Consider the following 16073-nt stretch of genomic DNA (forward strand, 5'->3'; position numbering starts at 1 on the left):
ATTTGACAAGTACATTGCACGAGTTTTGTATTTATTGTATTTTTATTAGAGTCAAAATTGTAGATTTTTCAAAATTGGTTGAAAATTCGAAATATTTAGTGAAATCTAATCGTTTGGTTCATTACATTATTATAGGATGTATGGAGATATCTTTTTCTTTTTTATTTTTTCCTCATTTATTTATTTTTTATTTGTTTTGTTCATATTATAAATCTTTTTTTTCAATTTAAAATCTTTTTTAATTATTTTTTCTTTATGAAAAAAAATTATTTTTTCAATTTTAATTAAAAAATATTTACATGTTCTTTATTTAATTTTCGCAACATTCTTTTGTTTAATTTGTTTTGTTTTTATTATATATTTTTTGAAGATTGTTTTAAAAAAAGAAAAGAAATTCTTCATATTATAAATAATTTTTTGTTTGATTTAAAATTCTTTTCGTTCTACGATTCAAATTCCTTTTTCTTCATATTATAAAAAAACTAAATGATTTAACAAATTAAAGATATTAGCGTAAAAATTGTATATTTTTCAAAATTGGTTGAAGATTTGAAGTATTTAGTGAAATCTAATCGTTTGGTTTATTGGATTATCGCAGGATGCATGGAGATTTCTTTTTCGTTTTTTATTTTTTCCTCATTTATTTATTTTTTATTTCTTTTGTTCATATTATAAATATTTTTTTTGATTTAAAATCCTTTTTAATTCTTAGTATATATCTTATAATACAGTGTACTTCCAAATTTATCACAACAGACAACTTTCCATACCTCTCACCAAATCTCATAAATATGAGTAAAAAAATCAGTTTTATGTAAAAATATTAAAAAATAAAAATAATAATAATAATAATAAGATAAAAAATTGCTAACTGAGTAAAAAAAAACTTATAATTGTAAAAGCTACTTATATATTACATAACTAAAAATATCAACTTAAAATTTTAAGTATATTTGAGTTACTGAAAATTTGCTTCAAGTTATTTAAAAGTAAAAAAAACTTAGAGCCTGTTTGGGAGTAATTTTGAGAATTGATTTTTTTGACCGTTAGGAGAAAAGTGGGGTCCACCTGTGAAAGAAGAAGTCAAATATGATGGCTGGAATAGTGAAATAACGGTAAAAAAATCAAATTTTTGGGTGAAAAAATCTGGCCCAAACAAGCTCTTATAATTGTAAAATCTACTTATATTATAAGTAAAAAAATATTAACTCAAAGTTTTAAATATATTTTTAAAATGTAAAGAGTTAGTAATAAGTAAAAAGTTTGCTTCAAGTTATAAAAATAAAACAAAAAATATTATCATTGTAGTTAGTTATATAGTAAAAAGATATTAGCTTTAAAAAAAAAAGTAACAATAAATTATATCAACCAAAGTCTCCATGCAAGGAGACTATTGTCTTCGTGCACGGAGACAATTGGAGACTTTGGTTGATATAATTTTTTTTACATTATAGATAAAAAAAAATTCAATTTAAAATTTTTTTTAATTCTTTTCCTTTCCTAATAAAACTTAATTTTTCGATTTTAATTAAATAATATTTATATATTCTTTATTTAATGCACAGAGACAGTGTCTCCATGCATGGAGACAATGTCTACAGAAATTTATTTTTATTTTTTAATATTTGCATTGTTTAGTTTACACTATATATAATTTTTTTTAATTTAAAATTCTTTTTAATTATTTTCTATTCAATTTTTTAACTTACAAGTAACTTGTTCGTTAAAACTGAAAAATTAAGCTTTATTTGGAAGAAAAAATAATTAAAAATAAATTTAAATTGATAAAAAACAATTATTTATAAAGTTAAAAAAAACACGCACTGAGAATTTGTCTCCGTTAGAGAGAGTTTTTTTTTTTAAGCTAATATATTTTTACATATAATAATGAACTACAATGATAATTTTTTTTATTACACTTAAAAAACTTGAAGCAAATTTTTTATGTATAACTAACTTTTTACGTTATAGAAATACATTGAGATAATATTTTTTTATTGAGCACGGAGTGAAGAGACGAGACTTGATGGGAAGTATGAAAAATTGCGTGTTGTAGTAAATTTGGAGGTACATTGTATAATAAAATATATACTAAGACAAACGATGTCATTTTTGCTCATCCACTTGGAAAAAAAATAAAAATGAAATTTAAAATAATTTCCAAAAAAATACAATAAAAAATAAAAGAAAGTTACAATAATTAAATAAAGGATTTATAAATATTATTTCGTTAAAACTGAAAAAGTAAGTCTTATTAGGAAGAGAAAAAAATTTAAAAGAAATTTAAATAAATTGATTAAAAAAACAATTATTTATAAAATTTAAAAGAAAAAATAAAAAATGGAAACATTTTTGTCTCCATGCACGGAGACACTGTCTCTGTGCAGGAAGAGTAATGTCTCCGTGCACAGAGGCTTCTGCCTCCGTAAACAGAGAATTTATTTATTTATTTATTTTTTTGCATTATTTAGTTTACACTATATATATATATATATATATATATATTCTTTTTTTTTTTCTGTGTAGTTTTACGTTATAAATAAATTTTTTTTTTCAATTTAAAATTCCTTTTAATTCATTTCTTCTCAAATTTTTTACTTACAAGTAACTTTTTGTAAAATATTTTCTGTCTTATATTATCCGGTGGGAGGAATGGAAATTACGTGTTGCAGTATTTTCTTACTGTATAATAAAATATATATCAAGCAAAGCAAATGACGTCGTTTTGCTCCCCCACTTAAAAAAAAAAGCTACAGTGAGATAAAATGGATTAAATCACTGTTACTTTCTACAGTAATTTCACATTCTTTTTTTTATATAGTAGGGATTCAATTTAAAATTCTTTTCAATTTCTTTCTCTTTAAATTTTTTACTTACAAGTAACTTTTTGTAAAATATTTTTTGTCTTATATTATCTTTATTTTTTTAATTTTTCTTATATAAAAGTGATTTTTTTTTCTTATATCCCTACTGTATATATCTATATAAGAATGGTTGAGCACGGAGTGGTGGGAGGAATGAAAATTGCGTGCTGCAGTATTTTCTTACTGTATAATAAAATATATATCAAGCAAGACAAACGACGTCATTTTGCTCCCCTACTTAAAAAAGAAAAAAAAGCTACAGTGAGACAAAATGGATTAAGTCATTGTTGCCTTCTATAGTAACTTCACATTCTTCTTTTTATATAGTAGGGATTTATATAATTGGGAAGCACAAAATTGAGGCCAACTAATTTTTCTTCTTAATTGCTGAAACATCTGAAAAAAATTTATATATAAAAGAAATTTGATCATTTTTAGAAATTTTTTTCTTATTATTACTCTTTCCTCTCGATCAATTAATTTTTTAAATAATATAATAAAATTTTTGACGTCATTTAGAAATTTTCTAATACATTTTTAATTTTTTTATGTCAAAAGAGACATCATTTAAAAAATTAAGAATTTCGATAACAAGCTAACTTTAAAAATTTATCGACGATTGTATGGTAATCAAATGTATAAATCTTCTATATTCTCTCGAAACTCATTTCGAGAACTATATCATAGACATATTGAATGATCTAAATGAATATCGAAAATAGTTAAACGTACATCAAACACGCGTGTTCAAAAGATATTATATATAAGTTTCGGTAGCTCTTTTTTCATATATCTTATGTATATCGATTATTTTGGGTTCAACTTGAACTTTCAAGTACACTCATGTATATTATCAATTAATAACAGTATATGATGATGCAGAATGTGTGTCATATATGAAGATTGCATTTTCATTTATCATTTTAAACAATTAATCAAATTTGTAGGTCTATTGAGAAAAATAAATAAATATTTTGACACGTTAATATTACCTAAAAAATGAGATAACCCGTGCATTGCACGAGTGCAAAACTAGTGTAACAAAAAATGCAAAAAGGAAAAAAACAATACAGAAATTTATGGCCTATAGAAGGCAAAATCAAGAAAAGGCAAAAAACAAAAATCTTAGAGAGCCACAGAACTTCCATACTTTGCACAGTGACAATGAGCTTGAAAATCATCGAAGAACAACCTCACTCCCAGCGCAACGATAAGAGAAGTCCCTTAAAACCCATTTCTCCACGGCTCCACCTCATTCTCCACGTCCAGATAAGCCACAGTTTAGTTTTCTTCTTACAGCCGGGTTTGTCCAGGTTCTTGGGTATTCTGTCCCGTTTTTCAGTTTACCGTCGGGTTCCTTGGATTCTTTGCCGTTCGATTTTGTGTTCTTCAATATTCATGGTGTTCTTGGTTCTTTTGTATGTATTGTGTATCTATTCTGCTGGGAGACACTTTTGAATTCTCGTACTTTGGTCCTCTCTGAACCCTTTCTGTCCCCTAACGGCTGATTGAGTTGGTGGACTGCCTTTATGCTATTTTGGGGTATTTGCAGCTTCTAGCTTCTGGTTTTTGGTACTTTGGTGTGACATTGTCAGTGGGTTGGTGGCTGTCCCGTTTTGGTTTCTGCTTAGGCCAGTTTTCTGGGCTGTTGACCCGGTTTCTCCTTCTGGCCTGTGGTTTATTGGGCTGGACGTTTTCTGGGCTGCTGATTTTCCATCAGGCTGCCTCTTTTAGTTGGGCCGATTTTGGTTTTCTCTTCTGGGCTGGTTACACTTTCGGCCGGACTTCTTGTTTTTATTCTGTTGTTGGGCTGCTCTTTGGTTCCTTTTTGGGCCAGCTTTTTATTGATCTTCTGGGCTGTCTTTTGTTGGGCCAATGTCTGGGCTGTTTCCTCCTTATGGCTAAAAAGAAACAGAATCATTCTTCTTCTCTTCTTAGGGTCGACCGGCTTGCTCGTCCTACGGTGATTGAGCCGTTTTCTTCTACTTTTTCTAAGATTCTTGCTGCTGAAAATGTAAAGGTTAAATCGGGGGAGCATAAGGTGATTAATTTGCCTTCATCGAGTGTCTCTTTAATTCTTGGTAAGGAGGATACTGATTCTGAGCATTCTGATTTTGATTCAAATTCTGCTAAATTGATGAAGTAAAGTGCTGGAAATGAGACCGGTATTGATGGTGGTATTGAGAAAAAAACCCCATGGGTTAACCTTTTTAAGGACAACCGTAAATTAGAGGAAAATATCATGTTGAAACCTTTCCATAATCAATCGGATGAGGTTGTGTTTGGTGAATGTGATGAAGATAACATTGAAAATTCTTGGGGATATGGTTTGGTTGGATACTTTGCCAGTAGGTTTTCGGGGAAAGTTGCTTTACTCCAATTATGTGATTCTTGGAAGGTGAACTATAAATATTATGTTCACGCTAGTGGTTGGTTGGTTTTCAAGTTTGATACGGATAGTGAAAGATTAAGTGTGATGCATGGGGGCCCATACTTAGTCTACGGGAGACCACTCATGCTCAAAATCATGCCACGCTATTTTGATTTCAACGATAAAGACGTGAGTACAATGCCGGTGTGGATTAACTTACCGGGTTTACCCTTGGAATTTTGAAACACTAATTCCTTGGGTAAAATTGTTTCAAATGTTGGGAAACCAATCTCAACGGACAAAGTGACGGCTACTAGGGGTCGACTTTCCTTTGCGAGAGCACTTGTTGAAGTTGATGCCTCCACTGAACTTGTGCGGGAGATCAAGATTAGACTCCCAAATGGCACGTTGAGGGAGCAAGAAATTATTTTCGAACATGAACCAAAATTTTGTGGTTCTTGTAAAGTGTTCGGTCACTCGATTACGGGTTGTGACAATAAAAATTCTAGTGGGGAGAAAGGTAAAAGTAAGGCTGGCGGTTCTTACCAAAGAAAAGATGGACACGATGGAAAATCAGCCTCTAATGCTCAGAAACATGCTAATCGGGCAGTGTGTATGCAGCAACAAATTGAGGAACTAAATGTCTTGGCTTTGGATGGGCAGAATGACCAGCAACTTGATCGAAATTCTGGGCGGATTGGCCAGCAACATGAACGAATTTCTGGATAGATTATTGCAGACAGTTTTGATGGCCGGATGGGAGGTAAAACTGCCCAGGTTGAGGTGCCGTTTGAGAAGGTAGTGAGCAAGAAAAATAGGGCTGTTAGGGGAAAAAATCTGCTCATGTTGAGCCCGAAAAATCTGGAAAGGATGTGCCTTCCAACTCCATTGAAGTAGGTTCTACTAAAGCTGGAAATGATAAGCTTAAAGGTAAAGTTGAGGAGAAAAAGAAGTTGGGACTCAAGAAGAAGGGAACATCCCTTACTTCTTCATCATGAAGATTGCTTCTTGGAATATTAGGGGCATGAATTTACCCCTCAAACAAAATGAGATTCGAGAGTTTATAAAGTTTCATAGCATTGATACTATGGCAATTTTGGAAAAGAAGTTGGGGGACCGGAAGTTGAAGAAGATTTTTCGAAATAAGTTCGATGGCTTCATGCAAGTAAATAATTTTTGCAGACATCAAGCCGGTAGGATCTTAATTTTGTGGAATCCATCCAAAGTTCTTTTGGATGTGATGAAGGTTCATCCACAAATTATCCATTGTAAAGCTACTTGCTAGGTAACATCTTATACTTCTCTTGTAAGTTTTGTATATGGTTTTCACACTATGGTAAATCGAAGGCCTCTTTGGAATACCATTACGGAGCTCAATGAAAATGTATCGTTACCTTGGTTGATTATGGGTGACTACAACAATGTTCTTAAGTTTGATGAAAAATGCAATGGGGCGGATGTTACCCCTTATGAAATTAAAGATCTTGCAACTTGTTACCTTAACGTGGGTCTCACGGATGTGCGGTCAGTTTGGAGCAAAATTGATAGGGCTTTGGTCAATGATGTTTGGATACAAAATGAGGCTTTTGTTGAAGCAAATTTCCTTCCTTCTGGATGCCTCTCCGACCACTCCCCTTGCATTGTCTCTATACATGACTGTGTGGGGAGAGCTAAAAGCCCTTTCAAGTTTTTTAACATGTGGACCAAGCTTGTGGATTTCAATGATTTAATTAGAGATTGCTGAAATTTTTACTTGCGGGGGACAAAACAATTCATCCTTTGCAATAAATTGAGCAAACTTAAGGGTACTTTGAAGGAACTAAATTTTAAGCATTTTGGGCATATTTCGGGTAGAGCAATCGAGGCCAAAAATGATTTAGAATTTGCCCAATTACAGCTCCAAAATCAGCCCTTCAATGCTGATTTTCAAGTTTTGGTTGCTAAATTGAGGAAGAAAACCGTTACTTTATGTGAAGCGGAACGTAGTTTTTACTACCAAAAGGCAAAGTGTGTTTTCCTTAAGGAAAGTGACAAATGCACCAAGTTCTTTCACTCATTGGTTAAAAGGAACTCTAAGAGGAATTTTATTGCTATCGTTTTCAAAGAAGATGGGATGTATACTACATCACAAGATGAAGTGGCTAGAGAATTTGTAAATTTTTATATTTCTTTGCTGGGAAAGAAATACTCCTCTCGGCCTATTGACATGGATATTCTTTCAAATGGTTCATTGGTTTCCTCGGAACAAGGTAACACCTTGATTCGGGACATTTCTTATGAGGAAATTAAAGATGCGCTTTTTGATATTGGTGATGACAAATCTCCCGGGCCGGATGGTTAGACCTCTTGTTTTTTTAAGAATGCTTGGGGGATTATTGGTGATGATTTTGTTGGAGCTCTTTTGGAGTTCTTCTCTTCGGGTTGCATTCTTAAACAAATTAATCACACAGCAATTGCTTTGGTGCCTAAATCGGATCACACGTCGCATGTTGGTGATTTTAGGCCAATTTCTTGTTGTAATGTTACTTACAAAGTGGTTGCTAAAATGCTTGCTTCTAAATTGAGACCCATTTTGGGAGACATTGTTGATCATGCACAAGCCGCTTTTGTGGAAGGTAGGAGTATCATGGAGAACATTCATCTTGCCCAAGAACCATTGAGGCAATACAATAGGAAAATGGTTGCTCCACGATGCCTCTTAAAAATTGATCTTTCGAAGGCTTATGATTCGGTAAGTTGAGATTTCCTTAGAGATGTTATTTATGGTTTGCAATTTCCCTCGAGATTTGTCCATTGGATTATGGAATGTGTCACTTCTACATCATATTCTATTATTTTGAATGTGACTTTGCATGGATATTTCAAAGGTGAGAAGGGTCTTAGGCAAGGTGACCCCCTTTCTCTCTTCTTATTTGTGCTTTGCATTAAATACCTTTTGAGAATGTTTAAAACTGCCACATATGATAGTGATTTCAACTTTCACCCAAAATGTGGCCCCCAAAAGATCAACCATTTAGCTTTTGCGGATGATTTGATGCTATTTGCGAGGGAAGATTTTATGTCGGTTAAAATTCTCATGGATTGCCTTTCAAATTTTTGTTAGGTCTCTGGATTAAGGTTGAATGTTCTCAAATCCAGCTTGTTTATAGCTGGTGTTCATGGACAGTTTCTTGATGATGTCATGGAATTAACAAGTGTTCCGAGGGGGAGTGTGCCATTTCGATATTTGGGCATCCCCTTGCATCGGACAAACTTAAAGTAAGTGGTTATGCCCCTTTTCTTGACAAAATAACATCATACATTGGTGCATGGAATTCATCTACATTATCTTATGCAGGCAAGATTGAACTTATTAGAGCGGTTCTTCAAGGAGTTGAATGCTTTTGGCTCTCTATTTTCCATATTCCGGCTACAATTAGTTCTAGAATTGTTAGCCTTTGTCGGACTTTCTTTTGGGGATCTAAAAAGCCGTTAGTTGCGTGGAAGAATATTTATCTTCTGAAGGAGAAAGGAGGCCTTAGATTAAAGGACTTGAAGAGTTGAAATTTAGCGTTACTTGCTAAATCCCTTTGGAACATTCACAATAAAAAGGACTCCCTATAGATTCGGTGGGTCGATCATGTTTATCTTAATGGGACTTGCATATGAGAGGTTTGTCCTAGAAATGTTCATTCTCCACTCTTCAAGAAACTTCTTGAAATTAGGGACATTTTTTGTGTAAATGCTGCTGCCCAACAGATTTCAATTAATGGACAGCAAGGGGGGACGGTTCATAAGGATGCTAGAATTGTCCCTTCACAACGGGCAGTTAATGGCCGAATTTACAGTGCTGGGAATGCACTCAACTGCCCGGTTAATGGGCAGTACTTGGACAACAACACAGGCCGGCAATTTTCGTCATTCGGTAGGTAGTTTTTGGAAATTTGGAACGAAAATCTGGGTCGTTCTATAGGTTGAAAATTCAGTACAAAAATTGCCTAAAATTTCTTTAGGCCTAAGGGTATTTTCAAGCCTTGGGGAGCCGAAGTTTAGAAAACGTGCATCACTCCGAAACATTCTTTTATGCTTTGGTTAGAGGCCCAATCAAAACTCCTAACTAAAGATAAATTGCTCTTCTTTGATATTGATCACAAGTGTGATTTTTGTGGCCATTTTGTGGAAACTTGCGAGCATCTTTTCTTCATGTGTTCTTTCACTTCTACCTTATGGGGGAATATTAGACGGTGGTTTGACATTACGAGATCTATATCAACAATTGCTAGTGCTCTCAAGTGGTTGAAAAAAGAGGTCCGTGGGACTTCGTTACATAATAAGGCGAAGAGGATTACTCTTGCAAGCACCGTGTACTGCATTTGACTTACAAGGAATATTAAGATTTTCGAAGACCTCTCACCCGACTTGGATTCCATTGTGAGACGGATCAAGACACACGTATACAAAATTATGTTTACCTTGTATCCGGATGTCTTGATCCATTTCGAATCCTTGGCTTTGGGTCATTGATCTTTTTTGTTTTTCACTTACTTTTGCACTTCTCGGGGATGCTCGATGTAGTTGTTTGTGATTTTTGCTTGTGATTTTCCCGAGAATATCCAGTGTACTTTTACATGGAATGGAACAATTTTTTATCAATATAATTACATTTACCGGAAAAAAAAAAAAAAGAGATACAGACGCTGTGAGCAAGAACGGCGTCAACAGCAGCATCACCAGCCTTTTGTGCCATCCCAAAGATCTGGGAAATATAGTTTAATAGCCTAAATAGAAGGAGGATTTTCCAAATTAGTCTAAGAAATAAAAATATTTGAAAACTAGTCTCCAAATAATCAATTTTCCAAAAATACCCTTAACAGAGAAATTGCAACCAAAGCCACTACAATGTCTAAAAACCTTCAAATAAGTCCTCAAGAAAATATAGTTCATAAAATTTTAATAAATCTAGATCCAAATATTATACAAAATTTTATTGATCTAAAAATCTATACAGAAAACGAATTAATCTATTTAGAAGAAGATCTGAAAGACTTCTTTATAGAATATTTAGACCCAAAAATAAAAAATAAAAACAATTCCATAGATAACGAAGCAATCAAAATGGAAAAAGACATATATAAATTAATTCTTAATTTAAGAAGGAGAATTGAAAAATTAAACATAATTATTCAAGAAAAAGTATTAATAAAAAATAGTGAATTTTATAAATTCTATTGTGACATTTTAAATACTTATGAAGAATCTAATTAGCTCAAAAATATTAACCCCTCCGCTACACACTCCGATCAAATGGTATCAGAGCCATGTTACGAACTAAAAATAACGATGAATATAGCAGATGAAGAAAATATAATAGAAAAATTTTTGAAAAAAGTTGAAAAACATAAAAAACCTAGTTATCCTTATTTACCTAAGAATACCACAAATGAAAATTTTGGGGATATACATAAAAGATTAGAGAATCTAGAACATAATCTACAAATAGGAAATGCCCTATTAGATAAAAACCTTAGAGGAAAAGATAGGATTATAATTAATCCACCTCAAGATTTTAGGATAACACAAAAAGAAAATAATAAAGGGAAAAAACATGAAGAAAAACAATACATGATTACAGATGTAGAAGAAATAGAACAAAAATTCTTAGAATCTACAGGAGAAGAGTATGAAGAATATAAAAAACAGTTAGAAGAATTAACTGAAAAAATGGAAAATATAAAAATGAATACTAATCCATTTTCAAGTCATGATATAAAAGTAGAATTCAGTAGTGATGAAGAATAAGATTATCCTTATGGTACTACAATACCACTTAAAGATGGTCTTAACCAATATAGAAAAACACAGAAAAGATACACTGAAAATGTAAGAAAACAATCCATAAAAGAGATAAATCCAATGAAATCTTATAATGAACCAATCCACACAACAGGAGTATGGTTAGATTTAGATTGTGTAGATAAAGATAAAGCTATTGAAACATGGATAAAAAGGACAGACTTAACTATACAATTTAACAAATGGGAAACATATACAACTTTTGGATTTATAGAACATACATTCAGAGGAATTGTTTCTGAATGGTGGAGAAAGTTACCAGAAATTATTAAGGGAAGAATAAAATATGGAACAAATAGAACTGAAGTATTAGATAATAGAAATACTTTAAATGAACAAAACATACAAGAAATATTAAAAAGATTTGAAAAGATCTTAAGAACAGAATTCTTAGGAGATAGGTATGCTTCTAATGAAGAAGAAAGAAAACAAGATGAATATAACCAAGGAATAATTTTAATGGAAAACTTAAAGATATGTGATATGTGTGAGTTAGAAAGATATACATGTAAATTTGAAGAATTATACTATATACTTAATCAAGGAGACTATCAGGAAAATAAACCTATTTTAAGGTCTTATTTTACCAAATTACCATTCCCATGGGGAATTAAATTACTAAGAGAATATGAAAAATTATTACCTCTAGGAAAAGAGGAAGAAGTTGAAATAGACAGTCTTGAAAGTAGAATTGAATTTACAAGAAGAATGATAGGAATGTGGTGCAGAGAAGCACTAGAAAATAAGAAAGCTTATAAAATAAGAAAGAATTCATTATGTTGTTATAAAGACAATGGCCAAGTTGAACAATTTGGATGCCATAAAAAGAAATATAAACCATACAAGAAATATAAAAGGAAGTTCAAAAACTATAAAAAATTCAATAAAAGGAATTTTAAACCATATAAAAAATATTTCAAGAAAAGNTTGGAGATTTAAGTAGTGAATGTAGTAGTATTTATGAATTAGATACATCTTCATCAGAAGAAGAAGATTATGAGGAAATAGTATATATGAATCAAGAGATACAACGATCAGAAATAGAAATAGAAACAACTGAAGAAGTTGAAGATTCTATAGAAGGTATTAATCAGGAAATAACTTTTGATATTAAAAAATATGCAGGAATCACTAAAAAGATATTAGATCTACAAGAAAAAGATGTATTTCATCAAGGATTTTTAGGAATTTTACCAAGGGTAAATAAAACAATTGTTAGTATGAATTATAAAGAAATGTCTATCAATATAGAAGATACTATAGGAAAGGCAAGAATTCCTATAATCACAAAAGAATGGGTAAAACAAAAACTATCCAAAATCCCAGAAAATGTAAGAAACAAATTAAAATGTATTGAATTAGGAGGAGTCCAGATAATGGTAAAAGGATTTTTTAGAGAAGGTATGAATATACCAATAGAAATATACTGTATGGATAATAGAATCTTACAAGATCCTATAGATGCTCTATTAGGAACAGTTGTAGGAAATTTAGTCTATCAAAATATAATATTTACAGTAAAACCAAATTATGTCATATCATTGAGTGATGAAAATATTGACCAAAGTTTCAATCTATATTATAGAATTGGAAATTTAAAGATGTTACGAAGAAGTAAGCCTATTAGTATAAGCATAAATCAATTTTTGCTTTTAGTACTAGCCACCATCACAATTTAAGAAAAATAACTGATAACATAATAATACACAAAGATTTTGAGGAATTAGCACAATACATACCTCCTAGGAAATATCAAGAACATGAAGTAACGATACCAGAACAAATAATGCTTGATTTCTATAAACAAGCAAAAGAAATTAATTCTGAAGGAAAATTAATAAGAAGAAATAGTGTCAGCCTAGAAGGAGACAATCTTATTGCAAGATTTCCCTCTAGACAAGATTTCAGTATAAGTAGACTTAAAAATTTAAGTATTGCTGAACCATCAAGTTCACAATATTACATTAAGACAAGATATGTAAACCAAGAAGGATTTAAGAAAAATCTTCTTGTCCTTATAGATACTGGAGCAGATAAAAGTCATGTAAATGCTAAGTTTGTTAGTCATCTAATAGACTTTGAAATACCAGAACCATATATTTTTAAGGATTATTTAGGAAATAATCTTGAAATAAGAAAACATGTTAAATTTCCTCTTATACTTGTAGGAGAGAATCAGAAAGAATATACTAAAGAAATAATTCTATATAAAGATGAATTATACGGAGTGAATCGTTCACCTATTCTATTAGGAATGAACTTCCTTGAGATATATAGCCCTTATAAAATCTGCCAAGGATATTTAAAAATAACAGTTGATGATAATCCAATTATCATTCCAAGAATAGATGAAAATATGAAATCATTGTTATCATGGAAAGAGTAATAAGTACTAATCCCATGAGCCCATATATTGAAATTACACTCAATATAAAAGAATATTGTAGAATTAAATTTCACGCTTACTTAGATACAGGAAGTACAATAAGCCTTTGCTTACCTAATGTATTGCCATCTGAATACTGGAAATATAATTCAAAGAAAGTTGTAACCGCTACAACAGCAAGAGGAAATAAAGTAATATACAGCAAGTATGCTACTCAAATACCTTTTCTAATTTCTTTTAGAGAAGTATTTGTTGATACAATATATATGTCAACCACAATAGGATGTGATATTTTATTAAGAAAGATAGAATTAATTAATCCAGATACTATTGTTAGGGTCAAACCTATGAAATATAGTGTTGATGATCAAAAAGAATTTAAAAAACCAGATAAAAGAATTACTAGAAGCCAGATTGATTAGGCCAAGTAAAAGCCCACATAGTAGCCCAGCCTTTATGGTTAGAAAGCATAGTGAGATAAAAAGAGGAAAAGCCAGAATGGTAATAAACTACAAAAAATTAAATGAAGTTACCAAATTTGATGGATACTACTTGCCAAATAAGGATACCCTTATTAAACAAGTACAGAACAAAAAGATATTTTCAAAATTTGATTGTAAGTCAGGGTTTTGGCAAATCATGCTTACAGAAGAAAGTAAATCACTAACTGCATTTAGTACCCCCAATCCTTTAGGATAATACGAATTGAATGTAATGCCATTTGGGTTGAAAAATGCACCACAGATGTTTCAAAGAAGAATGGATGAGGTAATCAAACCAATTACTCATTTTTGTATTGCATATGTAGATGATTTACTTATTCATTCAAATAATATTGATGAACATATTGAACATCTTGAGAAATTCTGTTATATTATGAAAAAACATGGTATTACACTTTCTCAAAAGAAAGCTGAGATAGCTAAAATAGAAATAGAATTCTTAGGATTATTTATAGAAGAAGGAGAATTGCAATTGCAATCCCATATTGGAGAAAAGTTTCAAGAATTTCCTGAAGAAATCAAAGATAAAAAACAATTACAAAGCTTCTTTGGTATATTAAATTATGCTGAAGGATTCATTGAAAATTGTGCCAAACTGAAAAATTATTTTCTTCCAAAATTAAGAAAAAATATAATGTGGTCTTGGGAAGAACAAGATTGTGAAAACATAAGAAAGGTAAAAGAAGAATTAAAGGTATTGCCCAAACTTGTAATACCTCAAGAAGAAGATTTTTTCATCCAGGAAACTGATGCTTCAGATTACTACTGGGGAGCAGTATTAAAGGTTAAAAAGAATCATAAGGAATATAAGTGTGAAAAAGATTGTTCTTGTCCTGAAATACTTGCAGGTTATACATCAGGAACATTCAAAGAAGTTGAAACAAGATATGAGACGAATAGAAAAGAACTCATTGCTGTAAAAAGAGGAGTTCAAAAATATGAAGATTATTTATTACCAAAGAAGTTCTTGATTAGAACTGATAATACTCAAGTTAAAGCATTTTTAAAAAATAATGTTGATCCATCTGTGACTAATAGATACATAATTATAATACAGATTTGGTTTTCATACTTCAAATTTGATATTGAATATATTAAAGGAAAAGCTAACTTTCTTCCTGATTATCTTAGCAGGGATGGAGCTAGAACAATTAAGGACGAAAGTCCAGATACTTGAGATAAAAGTTTCCTATTTGGAAACCCAAATTCAAAATATCCAAGATAGCTTTCGAGGCAAGAATTTAGCCCAAGAGGCAGAAGTTACTTGTACCAAGACTAGTATCCCTTCGCAGGGACTTGTGAATACTAGCGCTCTCCCCGAGGATAAAGGGAAAGAAAAGAAGGTAATAGGAACCCCTTCACAGGGAATACTTAAACCTATTACTGGTAATAGAGATATTCAAGATATCAAAAGAGAAGGTAGCTCTTCACAGAGCCAAACTCAATCTAAACTTTCTATTGAAAGGATAGATCCCAAAGATATTGTCAAAATATGCCATGAAGCAGAAATGCCCAAAAAAGATAACTATGAAGAAGTAACACTCTTTATTGTTATTTTTAATATTCTTTCAGATTGGTATCTATAGATTGGAAAGTGGATGAAGACTCTCCACTATTCGAAATACAACAAGATAAACTTTTATCCAGGAGCACCAGCTAACTGGGTTCGAAATTGTTTCGAAATAGGAAATATACTTTGTATATATCCTAGTAAAGAGCTCAAGGAAATAGCTCAGCTTCCAGCCAACATCAGGAAAGCTGTCAAGAGATATACTGAAGTTGTTAAAACAACAAATATATACATTAGATTCTATTCAGCAACAATGGAATGAGATCCTACCCTTGAATATATGCATCCATCGTTCCATGTGATCAAAATGGGACTAACAAATCAGCATTTTTTACCAGCCAATCAAAAGGTTGTTAAAAATGGATATCAAGATATTTTAAATATGATGCCCTACAGGCGAGCAAAAGGGTATAAAGAAATATTTGAACATGTAACTCAGATAATTACTGAGAAAGAAAAAATATGGGTTTATCCATCTGAAGATCATATTATCTATTCCAATGCAAGGATGGACACCAAAGAGGAAGATATTTGTTATCTCGACCAT

The sequence above is a fragment of the Olea europaea genome, unplaced genomic scaffold (assembly GCF_002742605.1).
Source record: "Olea europaea var. sylvestris unplaced genomic scaffold, O_europaea_v1 scaffold2316, whole genome shotgun sequence".
Classification (NCBI taxonomy): Eukaryota; Viridiplantae; Streptophyta; class Magnoliopsida; order Lamiales; family Oleaceae; genus Olea; species Olea europaea.